The 13,890-nt window shown below is 42.4% G+C and overlaps 1 protein-coding gene across 1 annotated transcript in view; it reads left to right on the top strand.

Annotated features, from left to right (window-relative positions):
* The window catches only part of LPP (LIM domain containing preferred translocation partner in lipoma), a 311,735-nt gene that overhangs the window by 101,992 nt on the left and 195,853 nt on the right, over positions 1-13,890 (top strand). The gene's annotated exons all lie outside the window — the stretch shown is intronic.

Consider the following 13,890-nt stretch of genomic DNA (forward strand, 5'->3'; position numbering starts at 1 on the left):
TTCTGAAGCTGCCTGAGACAGACTGAAATGCTGCAGTGCCAGCCCTGGCCAGAAAGGGATGTGCAGCCAGCATCCCTCACAGGGCAGTCACTTGGTTTGTGGGGCTGCCTCGTGCTTGGATGTGCTTCTCTGTCTCCCTCTGAGGCTCCCAGGACATTCTTTACCAAATTAGCCACTTTGGTTTATGCTGTTGGGTTCTAAATTCAGTGCTGATGTCTTTCCTTGTAGTTGCCACTTTGGTGCAGAAACAGTTATTATGGATTTAATAGTGGAAACTAAATGAAGGGATGAAACTCAAAGCAAGCTGTTCCCTTCTCCTTCCTTTCCTTGAGTGCCTTTCAGATATGGTGAACAACAGGTCTCATGTGAAGGTCTTTGAAATTTTAATTACTTTTTTTTTAAACCATCTCCTTCCATTTACCTTGGTTGGTGGACTAGGCAAGTGACTCATGAGACAAGGCACAACAGCAGGATGAGCTCCAGGATAAGGTTATGTCGTTGAGACCAGTGGGTAAGCTTGAACCCAGCTGATCCAGGTTTCCCAGGGCTTGACTCTCCATGCTCTCCTCCTCTTCATGTGTGTAGAAGCTTTTGAGCACTAGCAAATTATGTTCTGCTATGTCTGTAGGGGACTGGGAGCATGAACTGTCAGGCTGTTTATTGTTTTGTTATTGTATTTTTTTTATAGGCAGATAGACATAGTGGGTTTTGTTTACAGCAGCTGCTATCAGTAGCTCTGCCTTAATTTTTGAAGCTTGGGTATGGATTTATTGGACTAGACACTCTGTTGTAGCTTTGCTGTTCCCATCTCTGCAATCTTTGACAGTTCATAGAAGCTAACCAGCTCCAGAGTCTCTTCATTATTTGCATTGAGAGCCCTGAAAGAATAAATTGAGGCTGACTTGAAAGATTCTGTGGGGTTTGTGTTGTTTTTTGTTTTTTTTGTTCTGTTTTTTTTTCTGGTTGTCTGTGCTGGGCCCATAACCCATAGCAAGAGAAATTCTTGCTAGTGGAGGGGTTATGTTGGTTGAGAGGCAGAGGGGGTGATGTACCTGCTCCTTGGTGTATATCATGAGCTTCTGCAGTGCTGTGCTAGTTGTTGGAAGGGGCTGGAGTGCGGGCATAGTGAGATGTCTTGGCCATTCCAGTGCTGGTTTGTGTGTGCATTAACATGAGATAATGCAATTGAGTCTTTTATTCTGGCAGAAGCAGAAGCTGGCTGTCCTGCATGTGTTGTGGATCACTGCTGCAGCCCAGATGAGGCATGGGAATATGTTGTTACTCTGTCAGTTTGATGCTGAATTGAGTCCTGTGAGCACCAGAGTATTTCCAGTGGGATCTGCCGGTCCCTGCCTTGTTCCTCACCTCTGCCAGCAGCTGAAAAAATCATTGATGCTTCAGGGCGGAGACGGTATCTCAGTGGTGGGACAAGAAAAATTGTCCTGGCTGAGAAGTGCTCTAACACTTTCCTGGTCCCATCATTGCAGTGGATGCTACAGTCCCATCCCTCGCAGCACTGAGCTTGAAAAAAAGCAGAGTTGAAAAATGTAGTTTGAATAAAGAGGTAACCTTACTGTTGCAAATCATCCTGACCGAGCCTGAGCACAGCCCCCATGTTAGTGCTTGTTTTTTAGAAAAAGCTTTTTTAACGTGTATGTTATAAACTTTTAAAGTCTTTCTGAATCCTTGCCCTCGTTCTTCCCTGTGTTTCTTGGACTGAATGAAATGCAGCAGATGAAGCAATACTTTATTCATTAGTGTCAGAACTGCATCATCCACAGGCTCTTTCAAAATATAGCTGGTGAAAATGAACTTGAAGCTCTAGGACTCTTTGTCATGGGTTTGCTACCTTCTACACAAGAGCATTTAAAGCACAAACAAAGCCCCCAAACACTGCAGAACAAGCAGGAAGGCGGGAGTCCCTCATTAAGAAGTAGCTGTGAACCAGTTTGGAGCAGCCTTTCGGAAGTCTCCATTGATTTCTCTCTAATGACATCCTCTTTCCCGTTGGTTAGGAACCAAGTGAAACCAGTTGGAAATGAGTGGTGGTTCTCATTTGTATAATAGTGGATTTAAACTGCCCAAAGCAAGCTGAGCTGTGTTGAAGAGGCGTGAGACCAAACCGATGCCTTTGTGCTTGGGCAGCATCCCTCCACTCGATAGCTTATGAGTTATGGAGACATGGAGTTTTGCCCAGTTGTCCACAGAACAGTGACCAGTAGCAGGACCTGTGATTCTCACCAGTGTAAATAAACTGGCTCTGTGTGGGGCCTTTTGTTTTGATAGCAGTCATCTGCTTTTTTTTTTTGCCAGAGACAAATTTGTAGGTCTGCGTCTTGGCTTTGCTGTCAGGATGAGCATTTTCTTTTTTTGAAATACCACCTCAGAAGAAGGCACTGGGAAAAACTGCAGCATAAAACAGGTGCATAAAAACTGTTATTGAACCAGTGTACTTATCTGTAGTTCACAAAATGTCAAGTCAAGCCACCAGGTTTTATTAAGTATTCTGACTGTGTTTTGTTAGAATTACAAATACTAAATTTTCACAGGCTCTGGAACACATTGCCTCTTATTCGTGAACTACTTGAAGTAGTGCCTAGCCTTGGGTTTCATTCTGATGAGTGAGCTTGTATTTTCTCAGTTATTTGGTATCATAAAACAAACATTGCACTCGTCAGCAGGTAGATTTTTAATTTTTTTCTGCCATGCCTGTTTTTTTCTCATTTTCTTTTCCTCCTGTCTGTCTGTTCTTCTAAGATACTATATTTAATTTTTCCGCTTCGTTATTTAAAACATTGAATAATGATTCATCTTAGCAGTGGCCTGTTCTGTGAACCACTTTGGGTAGAATAAAGAAATACTTTGGACAGAATAAAGAAAAAGGGCAAAAAAGGAAAGGGAAAAAAAGAAAGAAAAGACATTTATGACATACCCTGGAATGGAAAGGAACTGTCTTTTTGTAACTTGAATTGCAAACAACTGTCATCGACCATATCAAACCTACTTTTAAAAAGATAATGTTTGTCCTGTATATAGTTTTAAAGGGCTATGGTGCCCAATCAAAGCAAGAGAGCATTGCTAATGCAGAAATAGCATGAATTCAAGCAGGCAACACTTGTCCCTTTTATTTTAATCTGAAATTTTAACATCCTCCAGATGCTAGTCTGTTAAATAATAACAATTGTTATACGACAGTTAACAATCGAGTAACATTTTTTATTTTTTTTGCCCTTGCTCACACAATGCAACTCTTCTACACTCTGAAAACTTAACTGTTATAGTAGAGGATTATACTTATGTTTTTCCTTTTCTCTGCCTAAAGCTTTTTTACTTTGCCAGACTGAATCCTGCTAAGTCAGAGCGACCAGTAAATGTCTATTGGGTTATATTACAGGTTGGTCTAATAAAAGGTTAGAAGAATGAATGAGCAACTCTTGAAGCCACAGAAGCTGTACTTGTGGCCAAAGAGCAGGCATTTCTGGCAGTGAACACTACACAATTACAATTTGGGCTAAATATACAAGGCCCGAAATGCTTGTTGCTAAGCAAAGCATGTTGAGATGGACTTGGCACAGGAGTTGAGGGTCTGTGAGCAGGACTGAGAGTCCTGTGGCTCTGCTTGGCCCAGGAGGGTGATTTTGCCAGAGATGAGCAGGGCTCTGCTCTAGTTCCTAATAACCAGACACCACTATCTAAAAATTTCCCTCCTGCCTTCTTCTTTAACTAGCACACACGCTCTAAAGTCACAACCACGGAAGAAAGCTCAGGCATGTCCTAGGGGGGCCATTGGGGATTTACCCAAACTATTTGAAGAGCTGTGAAGCACTACAGACTCACAGGTCTTTTCCAACTCTTAATTCCTGTGATGGCAAAGACTAAGGTAAGGTTTTGTTTTAGTCTAGGCATGACCCAAACCATAAAGCCAAGCCTGGCATGAAGGGCTGGTTGGTAGAAATGGGACTGGCATGAAAACTGGCATTTGTTTTGCCAAGAATTGAATTTATGGGAAATGACATGGAGATGAGAAAGGGACCTGTGCATCTGGGCCACCTCTCTTACAAGGTCCACTTGGAAAGATTTAGTAATTGGCTTTTCCAGATATTCTGCAATACCTGTGGTGTCAGGGGTCCTGCCTCAGAAGCTGTCCTGAGCAAGCTGGTGGGAGGAGAGGGAACTCTCAAGAGTAGGAAAATGGTACTAAAACCATACAGGGAAACACAATCTTTCAAGAGTAGGTTTAATAGTAGAAATTATATACGTTTGAAATTTATGTTATAAAAAATGAATGTGATGAGAGTTAAATTCTTACTAAGTGGAACTGATGGTCTCTGAGGTTGGTGGCCCAAACCTGAGCAGACCTGTTCTTTTATAACCAACTTAACCATCAATGTAACCAACTTACCTTAACTTTTTGCCCCACATATCCCTCAGTGCAAAATCCCAATCTGTGCTCCACTGCCCCCATCCCCTATGGCTTTTTAGCAGGGTCAGTGCCAGGCTGTGACTGTTTCTACATGAACTGGGAGCCTGTTGGGCATCCCAGTGCCTTCCTTGGGATCACTGTGCACCTACAGTTGGAACTATTTTCAGCTGCTTTCCTTATCCGGAGCAATCCATCTTAGCTCTTTGCAGGACCGGATCATCTCTCAGCCCCTGAGGTGTTATGATCAGCTTTACAATGTGCTGTCAAACCCTTCAAGGGAATGTTCTAACCCAAACTGTGCTGTGTATATGCAAAGTTTTTTTTCAAGAGAATGGAAAGGAATAATCATAGTTCCTGGGCCACTTCTTGGGAAGGGTAAGAAAAGGAGGGTTGCTCAGTGAGGATCCATTAACACCGCTCTGACTGGCAGACAGTGAAGCACAGGAGGTAAAAGTCCATTCTTTTCCTTTCCCAGTCCTGTGATTTAAAATGTTTGAACGTGCACTTCAGAAGCCAGGGAAGTAAAAGCCCCCAGTTGTGCCTGGAGTCTCTGCAAAGGCCACGGCGAGCAAAGGGGCTGTGGAGTGTTAATACAGTCCATCATTTTGTAACGAGCCCGATGTTCTTGTATGAGCTGTGTCAGGCTGTTGTCTGCACGCTGTCTTTGCTGATCACAGTAATCGGGTCATAAGAGAAGGAGAAGTAATAGCGTGTCTCTTAGCAACCAGCCCCAGGAGAAAGAGAAAATTACTCAAACAGACTATCCAGCCAGGGAAGTAGAAAGATGAAATTTTCTGAAAGTCTGTTGGAAAGTGCTCAGGGACATAATTCTTTTATGTGTGAGATCCTTACAGGCTGGATCCAATGGTATCAGACAGTTGTTTTTTTTTTCCTTGTTGTCTTCCTGGTAAACTTTTATTTTTAATTGGTCTCAGAAAAAAGGGGGAGAACCCTCTGAAACAGAGACATTTAAAAAAAAATAAGTGACAGATTTTTGTATTTTTAACAATGCCAAGGAGAAGGGAGGGAGGGGAGGTCAGTGTGTCTCAGGCAGGAGATGAGGGGAGCCTCTTATCTCTGCACGAGTGCTTTGAATGCTTCCCATGTCAGTACGAACCAAAGCACGTTGCTGTATCTGCCGACGCCGCAGTGGCATGTACAAAACAAACTTGTTGGGTCTCCGTTGCATTGCACGGGGTGTCACGTCCCATGAGTGTCCCAGACTGTGTGCTGTGCTGATTGACAGCTTGGCAGAGAGCTGGACCTGATGTGCCCTCCCAGCAGCCGTGCTGGGAGTGCCCAGCTGAGAGGTAAAACAGAGCAGGTACTGGTCAAGTTCCTACCAGCAGCCTTTTTCTCATTATCCTGGGTTTTGTCCTCTTTCAAGCTACTGGTTTGTATAAGACTTATAGGGGAACATCTTTGAGGCCTTCTCAATGACTGTTTGGCCAGTGTCGTCCCCAGGTCTCAGAGAGGAGGGTGGTTGTGGGGACAGTCTGGAAGTCATGGTAATAAATCCAGGCATTTGCAGTTTGTGTACAGGGTGGGGACAAGGTTGTGTGCTTGGATCTTATACTTTTAAAAGATTATTTTTTATCCAGAAGGTTGCACTTCTGTGGTCAGCTACTCTACTTCCTACCAGGGGATATGCTGGCTGCTTAGGGGAAGGGCATGGTCTGGCATGGTCTGCCCCCCCTCACTAAGCAAGAGCATAAATCTATGTGTGTTGAATGGAAAGGTACATGACTCTAATATGGCTGAGGCTCGCAAGATTTGTGGTTGCATCCTTAAAAGTATTGCTGGGAGAAAATGTTTCTGAAAGCCTGACTTAGTCCCTGACTCTGAGGAGACATAAGGGCACTGTTGCATGTGTGAAGGGGAACAGGCACTTGTAAATGTCTGATTCAGGTGCCCTTCCTCTGCTTCTGTCTGCTTTGTGATACCAGGGCATGTCTAGATTGTGCAGAGGGATTGACAAACTCTGCAGGGGATAGTTTGACTATGAAGTTTGACTAACAGGTTTACCTTCAGATTCATGCGATTTAATGAAGGCTACAGCCATTCACCCAAACTGGATTCTGAACAGTTGGATAAAGGGTTCAGGCTAACTGCTGGGCTGTGATGGTTGAGCTGTTGTTGGTACCTGAATTCACTCAAGTCTTGCTAAAGTTTTTGGAGACAAGGCTGACTTCAGCATCTTATCCCATAAATAATCTGTAGAAGAGAGGAGGAAAAGCTCAAACTTGCAGCTGCACAGAATTAATACCTTAGGAGTAACATCTACTACTATCAGGGAAAAGTAAGATAAGGAACAATATTAATTTTAACTTCTTCCAAGCAAATCATAGAGGCTGCTGCTTTGCTGTCATGTCATAAAGAAAAAAGACCTTCTTCCTTTAAAGTTTAGTAATTGAAGACTTTCCTTGCTATTTTTGTGAGTACCAGTAAGTGATGTTTCCTGGAAATTTTCCCCCAACTCTATAAATACCACCTTAGGGCTTACAACAGTGACTCAGTTTGGGAAGTCAACACCATGCACTTCCTCAGCACAGCCTGGCAGCCCCCCAGCCAGAACAACTTCTGCAAAACTACTGATTGGTTGTTAATCTGCAGTACAATTGGGCTCCTTCTTGAAAACTGCATTCCTGTAACGAATTCCAACCTTCCTGTCATGTTAGTCATGATGGCACAGGGGACAGAAGAGGCTGAATCACAGTTTGAATCTGGAAAGTTGTAACTGGCATTTCGAGTTGCCACCTTTCCTCTCGATAACTTTCTCATCAAATGACCCCAACTGACAGATGAGATGTTCCTTATTGCCACTGCTCACTGTCCTGGAACCAAGATTATCTCACAGATCTTGCTTTCGTAATTGGGTCCTTTCCTCCTTCCTGTTACACTTTTGAAATCACTTTTGTACCAGCTGAGCACAAATAGAACCATTTGTAATTCTTTGTGTGGTGCCAAAGGAGAAGAAGAACCTGGTGGACTGAATTAATTCTGCAAGTATAGAAGGAAAATTGCACTGGGAGCTCAGGTCTGACACAGCCATCTTACATAAAAATGAATTTATAAAGACAACAGGCAATATTTGAAGGAAGTATAGCTGGGTAAATTCACAGCTGGCCTGCATCTCCTCTGGTATCAGCATGAACAGGAGACCATACAGTCATACCAGGTAATGCATGAAGTCTTGCAGTGTATTCCTCATCTTCTGCTTAGTCCATTCAGTGCCTTAGATTTGGATTAAATTCATAATTGGGTTTTCCTTGTTATCCCATCCATGCCAACAGAGATCCTGCAGAGTTTGAGACTGTAACCCTTCCCTATGCCTGAAAAGTCAGTTGCGTTTGAAACACGAGCATACTTGACCAACTTCTCTTGGTGCTTCAGGTGCTCAGCCTGTGTGTTTAAAGGGACATGTGCCCTCAGGAGGGAGAGGTGACCTTTCAGCAGCAGGAGGGGGTTGGGCTGGTGGATCTCTAGCTCCCAGATCTCTACGTTTTGTTCAACTGTTCACTTCCCTCACTAGGGTCAAGAGTCTTTTAGACTTAACTGCAGAAGGGTTGGTTTGGCAGAGCCTGAAAACTCACGATACTTAAGCTGTTTCTCTGTGCTGGTAAATTGCTCTTATTGGATAGACAGAAAATACTTTAAATTTAGCAGCTAATCCAAGATAAGAGATGTGATGTGTGACCACAGCTGAGCTATTTCCCTACAGTCACAGTTGGACTTAATAAACAAGAAATTGCTGAATCACCATGATTCCATTCTGAGTATATGATATTTTCCTGATATCATGGAGACAAGCTAATGGAGGGTCCTTTTGCCTTTTTATGCCTTCTTGTGTGGAAAGACCATTATAAAATTTCTGTTTCTGGTGCACATTTAGCACTGCCTCTGTGCATCCAGAAGTGCTCTGGCTAACGATCCCTTTTGCCCCAGTGAGAATGTGTTTTGTAACTGCAGTGGGGAAACAAATAAAAGAGAAATAAAGTAGCAGGGTGACTATTTTGAGAGATGAGCTTTCACTTGGTATGTTGATTTTCCTAAGAGATAGGGCTCATCCAATGCCTCGTGTAAGTTGAACATCCAGCATGGCATGGGTCTCTGGAGCGGGAATATTCCATTTTAAGACTCTATTGGATAAGGCATGGGCTCGTGTTTGATGAACGTCGCCAACTATTTAAACGTTAAAGTGCTGTGAATTCCACCTGTGAAACTGGAGGAGGAGGTAACACAAGTTGGGGAATCGGGTCCTAAATGTCAGGGCCTAAAGGTCACATTTAATCAGAGGAAAGTGCAGTTGTCACCACAAACGTGGGGCTGCAGGAAAGGAATTGTGAGGCTCCCTGTCTCCTCCTTCTAATACTTGACCGTTTAGTTTATACTGAGTCCAGAGGGGGGTTTTTTTCTGTCCTGCAAATGTGGTTCTGGTCTTAGGACTTGAGCTACCCTTTTTTTTTTTGCTTTTTTTTTCCGCCTTTTTTTTCCACTGTTATCCAAGAGCTGTAAAGAGGTTTCTCAGTGTTTGGACAGTGACTGACATGGAGCTGAAATCAGAGCTTTCTCTTGTAGCAGTTCTGGCTCTGTCATGAAAGCTCTTTATGAGAGGATCTGGAAAACTCATGAGGCAACAGAAGGAGCAGGAAGGTGCATCTTATTTCTATAAGCTTTTAATTTCAAAATCTTTTCACTACTTATTAAAATGATTAGTCAAGACTACTGGAAGGCAGTGAATGTCTGTTTGTGGGGACTAGGGAAGATTTGATCGTCTCAGATTTCTTACCTCCTTGTTACTCCTTCCCTATTGCAAATGGTAAATGATTAAAAGGAGGATTAAGAGAAGGTTTCTAAAGAGAGCTTGGAGAATTCTGTCCGTGCTTATTAATTAATTCATATGGAGTAATCACCATTTGCAAGTGGCCAAGAAACAAAACATTTGTTTGCTGATCCCAACTCTTTAGCATGCTTTTGAGAATGGAATCTTGGTTTTGTCTGGTTGTCCCTCATTTGGCAGTACCACAAGGCACGTTTCCCTCTGACACTTGCACAGCCCAGTTACTGCTCAGTTAGGTCAGAGGAAGACCTGGAGTCAGATACTTCTTGTCATGGGTGGCCTAGTTGAGCTGAGAAAAGGCACAGCCTGCAAGGAAAAAACACTTTTAGCTTTAGCCAGTAGCTCCAGTTTTTATTGGGAATAATCTGCACTGGGACACAGATGTGTTTACTGTGAAAATGCCAATTTTATATTGCCATATCTATGTGCTTTTTTTATATTTGTTGGAAAACAAGAGAATGGAGTTGTCTGTATTTGATTAAATGTTTTCCTGTTAGGGTCTGGACGCTGTGTCCCAGCAGGCTTATTCACATACAGTACTTCAGCTGTGGGCTTATCTTCACGGGGAAGGAGTTTGTTTCACGGTTAGCTGGCATGTAGAGACAAGGGACTGGTGAAATCTCAGTGGAAGCTGCGTGGTTGTAGCTCTCATATAAGTTAGCAAGTGGAGTAAAGCTGGAAGCACTGTATTATTTGTGTTATCTTCAGGTCACCCTCATGACTCCAATGGACATGACTGATCACAATTTTGCCACTTTCTAGTCATCACATGTGTGCTACTAATGTTAAGAAGGCATCCTTAGCCCAAAGGAGGTCCTTACTGAACTGCTCAGATCTTACAACCAGTAGCATGGAAGTTACAATGCAGATGAGCTGGTGGATATAGGTCAGCTGCATATGGCCTTCACCGGGGGCTTGGGATGTTGCTTTGAACGCAGTGGAGAAACCTGATCCATTTCTCATCAGGTTGACATGTTCTTCATCGACATTGGTACCTGATAAACGAAGCATTGCTTCTCAGACTTCATTGACACATTTTCTGTTGCCTGTCATCTCATAAATCTCCCCGTGAAGCTCTAAGTAAACACCCCTGGGTGGAATCAGCAGATCATTTTTGTGGCATTTCTTGTCATCTAAACAATAATTCATTAAAAATTTAATGACTCTTTTGCTCTGGAGAGGAAAAAAAAGGGAGCTGGCGCCTGCCTTTAAAGTTTCTGTCTTGTATTGTTTGGTGATTTTTGTTTTGTTTTGGAGATTTTTTTTATATTTTATTTTGGAAGAAGTCAAGTTGATAAACTGAAAGAAAACCATCTTATTACAAAAAGCTTGAGTGCTTCTGAGAACATTTAAAACAAGGATGACTAGAAATGACCTTTCCATCCTGAAGCGAACTTTGAGTGTATTCTCCCTTTGGCATTTCTAATGATAGACTTCCCATCTGGTCTTTGCTTAAAAGCTAAGATGCAACTTGGGTTTTTTCACATAAAAACTGTGCATACTCTAAAATTAATCCTCTTGATCATTTCACTTCAGGGAGAGGAGTACAGAAACACTGGGAATATTTGCTTATTTTTAGCAACTCCAGTCCTCCTGACAGCAGATTCCTTTTGTCCCAAATCAAGCAGATTCTAATTTGAGGGAACCCTGGATTTCCCTGTGCTTGAATTTGGGGAGATTATACCCCCTAGAGGAGATTTTTAATGGAAATTGAAGAGATGTCAGTGGCCCTGGTGGAATCTGGATCAGTGGAGAGGGATTTGTGGTTACTTTAGCTACCCTGGGTAATACTGTCATTTCTAACATTGAGAATTCCCTGATCCCAGTTTCCCATAGTGATTCCCCAAAGCTGAATGTACTAAAGGGAAATCGTAGCAAATGAATGCCTCAGGGAAGAATTGGAGATCTCCTGAGAGTTACCAGTGCAACCATTTAGCCTCATTTCAGCAGAATCTTTGGGGAAAATACGTAAACTGATCCTTTTGCTTAGCAAAGCATTTCAGAAAATACCTAATTTGATACATACTTTGTGAAGACCCGTGGGACATAACATTTAAGAATGCACTTGAACTTAGGAGTGTAACTGAGTCTGTGCTGCATACAAGCACGTGTGTGCACGAGGGGAATGTTCCTCTGCATCATATGTAGCAACATCAGACAGCAGATTTTTAAAATTTTTTTGTTTTTTCCTCCCTGTAACATGGGTCACCATGTAATGTGTTTCCTCTCTCTGTTTTTGTTTTTGTTTTTTTTTTTCTTCTTCATCCTTCTATTCAAAAAATTCTACAAAAATATAGGTAGAATTTATGGTGGGAGATTACTGGTGAGCCATCCATTCCTCAAATGTTTTTCTGGTGGGAACAGCCAAAAGCAAGTCTGTTAGCAGGGTCACGTTTCTATCAGCACTGCATATGTGCTATGCACAGAAACCAAGTTTTCTGAGCATCGAGAAGACTGCAGAAGAGATGTTCTTTGGGGCTCTTAGCAGGTAGATACTCTGCTGAGGGTTTCAGCATTTTTGCTGCAGGTACTTCTGGTGACCAGCTTTATTAAAACAATGGGAGGGAGAAAGGATGTTGCAGATAATGGCAGAGAACAATTCTGGCACACGTAGCTTCCTCTTCATAAAGCTGCTTTTCCCTTGAGGCAATATATCTTGCGTCTTATGGGAAGGAAATCTTACAATATAAAAGGAAGTCTGAACTGCTTACCAGTGAATTTAGAAGCGTAAAGTTGGATTCTTTTCATGAAGAGACAATATGGGGCCTGTTCCAGTATATTAGGGAAGCTTTTTTAAGATGCATCTCCAAAAATAGGAGGACTATGGGAATCACTTCTTTAAAATAATATTTGTGGGTGGCTTATGTTAATATTCCCGGAACCTTAGGGGATGTATGCTCAGCATAATGAAGGTGTTCAGAGAACAAAAGCAGCAGAGAGACAGTATGTTTAGCCTGAGCTGTGGGGCAGGACAGGACATGGGAGGATGGCTTTATGTTCCTGGGGATGCCTGTGACGTGGGTTGGAGTGGTCCGAGGGCTGTCCTCGCTTTGCTCTCCTGCAATAGCTCCTGAGGGGCTGTTCTGCCTCCAAGAATAGCTGGCACATTGCAGTGCTCTAATTATGCTTGTTTTCTTGCCGCATCTCCTGCACTGGGAATGACGTGCCTGCTGCCAGCTCTGCTGCCAAAGGCTGCCCTCCTGCCGGCTTTGCTCCACGGCTGCTGCCGATTTACAGCTCCTGATGGTGGATCAGGGTAAAAAGCTGGGTCCATCCAGAAGTCTGCAACCTTTCAGCCCCTCCCCAGTGCTCTTCTCTCTTCCCGTTTGCTTCACTTAAGGTAAAGTCATGGAGAGAGCGAGAGAGAGAGAGATGGGAAGAAAGCAGAGTTGATTTTCTCTGAGTAGCACAAATGGCAAAGTCCAGATAACTTCAGTAGGAATATCCACGTGAGGATCTTTTATGCAGACCTTAGCAAACCAAAAAATGGTAAACAAAAAATCAGGAAAAGAAAGTGTCGATAATCCTTCTAAAGAATTTCTTCATTTTTTGCAAAGTTCCTAATTGAAGGGGATTTTTTTGATAAAGGCTAAATTGTGTATGCACATGAAAAATTCATCAGAGAATTTAAACCATTTCCAAACCACATGAAACATTAAACATTTCAAGCTCAAGAATAACTTGAAGATGGCATGCATCATCCCAAGCTTTAAGCAGTCATCTGATTTTTGTCTTGCAAATGTTAAATATATAGTAAGGGAGAGCCAAAGTAGGTTTTATCTGCTTTCTCATAATGACTGCGGAACCATTGCCTTGAAAGGTTTTGCTGGCTGACCTGACACACACCTTTGTTTATCTATCTTGGCTAGATGATTTTAGCTGCAGTGTCTTGAAGAATGAGGGGAGCAGATACCAGTGCTGCAATCGCAGTGTCCTGTTCTCTGCTTGTGATCAGATCCAGACTTAGGCTCTTTTCTGAGTGGCTCTTAAATTAGTTTTTTTAATCCAATGGAATTAAAGATTTTAATCAATCAAGATGCTAATCACCATGACATAATGTGATAAGTGTGACTTGACAAGGCAATAAGGTAAATCTCATAGTCTTGTGAAAGCAGAGAATCTTGTTCTTTAAGTGATCTTCAACATACATATTTGGGTTTCGCCTAGATGTGTTACTGGATTTTAAAGCTAGGTTATGCCTGTATTTTAAATTTAAAATTCTTTGTGTAGCAAAATAAACAGTGGCTAATTTCAGAATATTCTCAGATGTGTCCTTGATAGCTTCTTGTTTTCTTGACAGCCCTGGTACCTGAACATGCCATGTTTTCTCTTTAAATGAAGTTGTTATTCACTAGAGTGTCTTTCATCAAGGAAATCTGACTGTGATTGTTTAAATCCTCTAGGAATGAGCTTTGCTTCTGCATAAAGCAGTCACCTTGGATGACTGCATGCAGCAAGTCATGCATTGCAAAATTGCAGTGTGAGTTTTCACAACCTACTGCTGTTCAGTTTCATGTAGCAAAGCTGGTTAATGCTCTCCAAAGAAGGGTGTTTCTCCTCTAGGAGAACACTAGGACCATGACTCAAGTTCGTCTCACTTTGCCAAAGATGGTCATAAAATCATATC

This window comes from Manacus vitellinus, unplaced genomic scaffold, assembly GCF_001715985.3.
Source record: "Manacus vitellinus isolate BGI_N305 unplaced genomic scaffold, ASM171598v3 scaffold_29_pilon, whole genome shotgun sequence".
In the NCBI taxonomy this organism is placed as follows: Eukaryota; Metazoa; Chordata; class Aves; order Passeriformes; family Pipridae; genus Manacus; species Manacus vitellinus.